The sequence below is a fragment of the Polypterus senegalus genome, chromosome 1, assembly GCF_016835505.1.
Source record: "Polypterus senegalus isolate Bchr_013 chromosome 1, ASM1683550v1, whole genome shotgun sequence".
NCBI classification, from domain to species: domain Eukaryota; kingdom Metazoa; phylum Chordata; class Cladistia; order Polypteriformes; family Polypteridae; genus Polypterus; species Polypterus senegalus.
The window spans coordinates 268,886,415-268,893,919 of record NC_053154.1 but is presented as its reverse complement, the minus strand read 5'-3'; the positions used below and the strand labels follow the sequence as shown (position 1 = coordinate 268,893,919).

At 36.9% G+C, this 7,505-nt stretch overlaps 1 protein-coding gene across 1 annotated transcript in view; it reads left to right on the top strand.

Annotated features, from left to right (window-relative positions):
- The first annotated feature begins 647 nt into the window (after window positions 1-647).
- The window catches only part of rassf4a (Ras association domain family member 4a), a 120,413-nt gene continuing 113,555 nt past the window's right edge, over window positions 648-7,505 (top strand). Inside the window, exon 1 of the mRNA XM_039773745.1 lies at window positions 648-796. The gene's annotated coding sequence lies outside the window, so the exon portion shown is untranslated. The remainder of the gene's footprint in view (window positions 797-7,505) is intronic.

Below are 7,505 nucleotides of genomic sequence, written 5' to 3'. Positions count from 1 at the left end.
GAACTAGCAGCATTTTCCATGTTCACAATCCTCATTATAATACAGTTGAATGAATTCAGTACGTTTTTGCTGAAACATACATGATATTATTTTTTCTTTTCTTTCAGGAATTATGACAAAGTGACCACATCCTCTGAAAACAAAGAAAAACTTCCTTGTAGGAAGCTGCTTTGGCTGCTCTGCTGCTAAGCTTCCTGGGAAAGTTATTATAAGTAGTAATCCAAGTTTGCAATGAATGGAACATTTGACAACAGGCACATTATGGCTTTACCAATACAAATACCTCCTCTAAATTGGCTTATTGTCAACTTTATTATATTTAAAAGTAAATTAAATTACTTGTAATATATAAACATTACTAATTTTTTTTTACAGTTTTTACTAAATTTTCACTTTATATACAATATACTATATTGTTTGTATAATATAATAATACTGTAGCCTTTGATTCATAAAACTTTTCGAATAAGGCAAAACTGTTGATTTTTTTTACAGTCCTGTACAGTACATACTTACCAGGATCTCTACAAATTGATATCTGCTTTGAAGCTATAGGCCCGCCTCTCATTGCACCGATTGGTGCGTCTAGTGCGGCAGTGTGCTTTGTGATTGGTAAGAATAATTGACAATCGCGAGTTCAGCACGGACGATATTTCACAAGACAATGGGCTCGAGGCTGGTGTGGTGCCATTTAAAGCTGGACAGTTAAATTCCAGGAGATGAGCTTAATGTTTACAAATTGATGTTATTGCAGAACGAATACTTGTCTAATACATAAAACGGATTCTTCGAGGTGGTAAGTCAGTGAAATGTCAATTGTTTTCAGACAGGTTATTTTCTTAACCTGTAACATTTTTCTTTCCAACGTCGGTGCACCTTGCTAACATGAAATTGCGCGTGCGTTTCGATTTCAACTACAGGCTTTAACAAAATATGGAAAATACGAGGTGTAAAGACTTAATGCGGACAAACTGCTAACGCCCAGATTTGTTTTCCATTTGTTGAATGAAAATAACGTTTGCAGCTAACCCCACAAATTACACTCTACTCTAAGTTATGAAAAGTTTTATGTTTTCGTGCTATTTCGTCTACGGGTGCATAACCTATACTTGCTAATTTCCCTTGCATACTAGGATGCAAAGAGTATAGGTGTGCCTGTTCCAAGAGAAAGTGCTGCTTGCGACTACACGTCGGCCCTTCATTAAGACAAACTCAGGTGTGGAGAACGAGCGCTAGCATCCGTCATTAGATCAACGCCTCCTGGGAGCTCGGTGACTGCGGATTTTCCTTCCAATCAATTTCCAGTGTGCTGCTTTAAGTACAGTGTGAGATCAACATTTGCTACATTTATAATCCACAAGTTCCTCCAAACGATAATAAAGATTTTATACATAACGTGAAACAACAAAAGCCAGTAAAATTAATTAATTTGGTTATCAAGCTGCGCATTTATTTCCTTTAGTAGGATATCGTGATGATGTAGTGATTAGCACTTGCTAGCACACATAAATTCAGGAGATGAGATTTCATTCCTAGCCTGATCACGGTTTAGTAGTGGTTTAATTTTCATTCATTATATGCTGTGTTTGTCACAACCCCATCTGCAAGTACTCCACTTTTCTTTCCATATCCCAGAAATGTGTGGGGTATATGCACAGTTGTGTCTTGTGGTGTACTGGTGCCCCATCCAGGATTGCTTTCTGTCTTCCTATCTTTCAGTGCAGCTGCGGTATTTCTTAAGAGGGTGCTGCATACAGGCAAATGTGTATTAACATTTAATTGTTTGGTTTTTTTTTTCTGTGTAAGATGCACACCTTGCTTACTGTCTTGTACACAATACCGGGGATAGGCTCCACCTCAGGACCCTGAACTGGGTTAAGCTGTTTTGATAATGTTTATTTTATTTAGGATGTATTGTTTGTTGCATCTGTGCTTTGTTCACTGCTTACTTTCCTGCTTTCCAAGTAACTGGACACATTTTAAGTCTAAGAATTTATCAGGGTGCGGATTTCTGAAATTATTCTTTTACTGTAAGTTTTGTGTAATTTAAGGATGCATAGTAGAAAGTAAAGGAGCTTCTTGTTTACTTTTAAGTTGATAATCTATTGTAAATACTATGTACATATGTGGATTTTTCTACATTTTGGTGAACTTAAAATGTAATCAGTTTTCTAATGTACTTCACTATTCCCAAAATGACACACACAATGCAGTAAATTCTTGTTTTAGCTTCTGTTTTAAACTTTTGAATGTTTCTGATCCCATGCTGTAGTGTCCCATATTCCTTTTTTCAATTTTCAAATCAAGTTAAATTTTGTCACATACAAATTACACATACAGTACAATATGTAGTGAAATCTTAGTTGCTCGACTCCAATGACTGTGCCTTTAAAAAGGTTAATAAAAGGACAATAGCAATAATACAAGACTTTATAAATATCAAAAATCATTATTAGAATGTTTAAATACGTGATAGTAATAAAGTGTTATTTATGCTCTTACATTTTAATTCTGTTTTTTCTTTGTTCGTTTCAAACATTTGCTTAGTCTTGTAATAGTATCTGGTTTTATTTTGGACCTGGATCAAGATGTCTCTTAAGTGAGCATATTAATTTTTTTTTTTTTCATTGTAGAGTTTTTATTTTTCTCTCATGTATTTTCTAGGTGATTCCTCATCCATAAATAATAACAAAGTGGTTATTCGAAAACCTGCATATGCAGTGGTTGTTTCAACCAGGGTTGGGAATAAGCAACATATTCCCTCTTGGACGGTTTTTGAATGAAGTTAAATTTTTTCTGCATGTGCATACAATGTACAATCAGTTTTACAAACAGGTATGCATGGCATATATACAGAGTACTATGCAGGTACATTGTATGTTTTTAGATTCTTAGTATTGGATGATTTATTGTTATGTCCCCTCACCCCCTTTCATTTTCCTAACCCAGTTATCCAGGGCAGGATCGTTGGGTTGCTATGTCTGTCCCAGCAAGCACTGAGCGTAATGCAGGTACAGTATATGGATAGGGTGCTAGTCCTCAAGTCGAACACACGCATACAAATTACGGCCAACTAGTCACTTAATCTACATGTCTTTGGACTGTTGGAGGGAACTGGACCACCCTTAGTAAACCCACGTGATATGGGGAGAACATGCAGACTCCACACAGGGAGCTGAAAATGGGCAGCCAGCTGTTATACTTGTTAGTGCAGTTGCTACATGATTCAAGGGACCTGTGTTCAATACTTGTCCCAATTACTGTGTGTGAAGTGTCTTTACATCCTCCATGTTTCAGTGTGGGCTTTCACCAAGTGCTATAGTTTTGTGCTGCCAGGATGAATTACAGGCCCCAAAAACTTTAATGTTGGCTTAAATGATTTTAGATAATGGATGGGGGCAATAAAGGAATCTAAGTGGATAGATGTAATTTAGTAAAATGTTACACATTGCTTAACTATTTAAGTAAAACATTTTTAAAATATTTGTAAATTCTTCTGTTTAAGGGCACCAAAGTGGCTTAAAGGTTATTGTTTTTATCTTATAGTCCTTTTGCACTAGTTTTGGCTGTTTCTTATTTTATTTTTTTTTTCCTTTCCTCCTTGGGCAGCTCTGGTTTTATTCTATCAGCGATGTGCATTTTAAATTGATTGGCTACTTTATTTGGTGAGGCGTGCAGAAAGGTGTAACCCATAGTGACCTCATTAAGGATGGTTTCCTGCCTTGTAACCAATGCTGTTTGGATAGGCTCTGCCAAAAATGAATAATAGAATTTTGGGACTAGGTGATTATATGCTTTAATTACAAATGCTGCACATATTGCTGATGTACTTGCGCACCTCTTATTCATTCGTTGTCTTGTTTGTACTAGTACCTCTTAACACAACAAAGGATAAAGGTTATATAATAAGTGGCAGATTCCAGGAGTATTTGGCATATAAATATATCTTAAACTTTACCCTCTCTTTCTCGATATCTTCTAACAATCCTGTGCCTATGTTTGCGATACATGTGTCAAAAGAGAGGTGCAGCTGTTGCAGTTCTAAGGTTACACACCATTTTAATGATTTTAAACAACAGGTGGAGAGGGTGTTTCTTTAGGGAGCTCAGACGTCTACTGTGCTGTACCAGCAGAAAGGAAACACTTCTGTTATTCTGCACTGCAATACCATTATCCATTCCAGTTGTTTATGGCTTTATGTGATCCTGTAAAGGAACACATATACTCATCTTTGCCTGAAGCAGTTGTACAAAATTCTACATTGTGCATTACTGGTTAAAATTCATTCCATACTGTAGTAATCAAACAGATGGCTATATAAGGATGGATATTTACCTGTTTATCATCTTCTAGTAGTAATCTTTTACATTTTCAGGATTGTTTTTTAATATAGTACTCACATTAGTTGCTTTAATATATCCTAAGTTAAATACCAGCAGAAGTATTGACATCCGTGGATGAGGTAGTAATTGAAGCATTAGGACAAATTAACTTTGTCTGCTTGATCATTCTGCTGGGATTTACTAGCCTTAGACTGAGGATTGTGTCTCAGACACATTTGTTTTACAAAGAAAAATACATCAGGAGGCATGCTGTAGATCAAGGCTTCATGGCCTCCTTGGAGAATAATTTGAATTAATTTAACTTTAACTGTGCCAGAATTAATATTTTCCCTTTCTGTAATTGTAAAACCCTGCAGTACATTACCTTGAGACTAAAGGCTACAATGTAATTATTAAAGTAGCTGACAAGAAAAAAAATATGAAATTACACAAAGTTTTCTGTTTACAACATTTATTTTTTTCTTATCCTTTTGTTCTTTATGTGGTAAGGATGTTTAAGGGAAGGATTAGTTGAATGTATCAAAAAGCAGGCAAATATTTCTGTATTTATAAAGTGTTTACTACTAGACAGTAATGGCATAGACATTTGGAGTGAAAGGCTAAAAGGTAAATCTGGTTGAATTGCGATAGAATGGAAGGAACCCATGAATGGAAAATGTACCAGAGAAGTAGAAGAAACAAGTGATTGTGTTGGGCAGTTGTTTAATTTAAGTGAATTTAGGTAGAGGCTGTTAAACTGGCGATAGTGGTGGCTATTTTTCCTCTTTTAGCAAAGCTTTATGTGATTGTGTTTTTTATTTTTTTCTTAATATAGTGTAACTACTCAAATTAGGAAAGTTAGGAGAAGAATGTATAAAACTTTGATACATGGAAAATATATATATGGTCAAAGTACAGTAGCCGGTGCTGATTTTCGGCAAAAGGGTACTTTGTCTATTAGTAGTCACATTTCAGTTGGGAGTAATAATGCTAATATGTGCCAGGTTTATTCACTATATTGAAATGCAAAAAAATATAAAATAAAATAAAATAAAGCATTGCGTTCAGTCTCCCCATATTAAACAGAATTGTTTTTTGGTCTAAAATGCTGTAACTCAGTGTCCCATTTATCAAAAATGGACTAAAGTATTTTACTACATTGTTGTTATCATGGTATTGGACAGTGCCAACATGTAGCATGCTGGTCAGACATGCAAGTATGAATTCCACTGGGGCATATAAATAATCCAAATATTATTCCGTGGTCGGTCATAAGCACAGATGTGGAGTCAGTAGATAAATCCTACGACTTCAACTCCTTAGTTTCCGGTACTTCTGACTTCGACTCCCCGACTCCTATGTATTTAATATACTGATGTATTTTCCGTGTTTATTAAAGGAAGGCAACATAAATGTCATTTAACCACAGAACTACTGACTAGGAAGCTGACTTTCTACCGTATTGGCCAGTTTAAACAAAAGACAAGAACCCCTGAACACACATCAGGCCATAGCACACACCTACACCATTACACTTGTTTAATCAAATGAACTTGTTAAACACATTACATCTGCAATAAAATGAAAACACTGTTTGTAATGTACCATAATCCAGATTACAATATGTGAATATCAGGTTGTATAATAGCTCAGCTGAACTTCACACTAGTAGTAGTTCAACTATGCACTGGGCTTTATTCTTACATCAAAGGAGTACTTAATTATGCCTATTGTTTGTGAAATGGGACATTTGAACTTGCTGTATTTTTTTTTTCATTAAAATTTCAATTTATTAGGAGTCGGAGTTGGTACATTTTTGCCGACCATGACCCCGACTCCAGGTAACCAAAAGTGTCTCAGACTCCACAGCCCTGGTTATAAGCACCCACATTGACCATAAAAAATGAAACCGATATTTTATTTTTTTCTAATTAACAAGATATCATTACTACGCTTCTGCTAGTGGATGATACTGGTCATCTAATAGAGGCAGATGTGATGAAGTGACTTTAAATTCAGCACAGAGTCTGTTAGGAGGCTATCAAAGAAAATATTATCAATCCACTGTTAAATTTCCAAGATTTTGGATGGAGCATAGAAAGAATATTTTCTAGCACAACAACCATTTATTTTTATTTTCATACAAAAGTGTATTTAAAGTGATTTACAGGAAGTAATACTAGGGAGTCCAGTGCTGTGGTGAAATGACAAAGAATGAGAGAAAAACCAAAGCTTCAGCTAATGGGATGCAGGAAAGTACTTCTCTAGGGATTCTAATACTTAAAGACCACTCCGCCCCTCCTCCCTGGGCATTCAGTCCTACATAACCGTGCTAAAGTCTTTGTTATTGTTTTAAAACTTAGTCCTAAAAGATTTGCCCTTCACCTCTCCCTGACACATCTGGATAAAAAAGACACATATGTCAGGATGCTATTCATAGACTTTAGGTCTGCCTTCAACACAATCATCCTTCAAAAGCTGGTCATAAAACTGAGCAGGTTGGGCCTGAACACCACCCTCTGCAATTGGTTCCTGGACTTCTTGACAGAGAGGCCCCCAGTCAGTTCGGATAGGCTGCAGCATTTCCAGCAACATCACACTGAGCACTGGAGCGCCACAGGGCTGCATGCTTAGCCCACTGCTTTTCACCCTGCTGACTCACGACTGCACAGCAACGCTCAACACCAAACACATCATCAAGTTTGCGGATGATACGATGGTACTGGGACTGATAAGCAGGGATGATGAAACAGCATACAGAGATGAGGTGGAATGGCTGTCTGCATGGTGTGAAGGCAACAATCTATCTCTCAATGTCGACAAGACAAAAGAGATAATCGTGGACTTCAGAAAATCACATCCTGCCCACATCCCACACAACATTCACAGTTTAGATGTGGAGACTGTTAGGAGTACCAAGTTCCTCGGTGTGCACGTAACTGAGGAACTTACATGGACGCATAACACCTCATCACTAATCAAGAAAGCCCAGCAGAGACTACACTCTTCCTGAGGCGGCTGAAGCGAGCAAGTGTTCCCCCTTCCATCCTCGCCGTGTTCTACAGAGGCACCGTTGAGAGTGTTCTGACCAGCTGCATCACTGTCTGGTATGGCAACTGCAATATATCTGACCGCAAGCGCCTGCAAAGGATAGTGAAGATAGCAGAGAACATTATTGGGGTG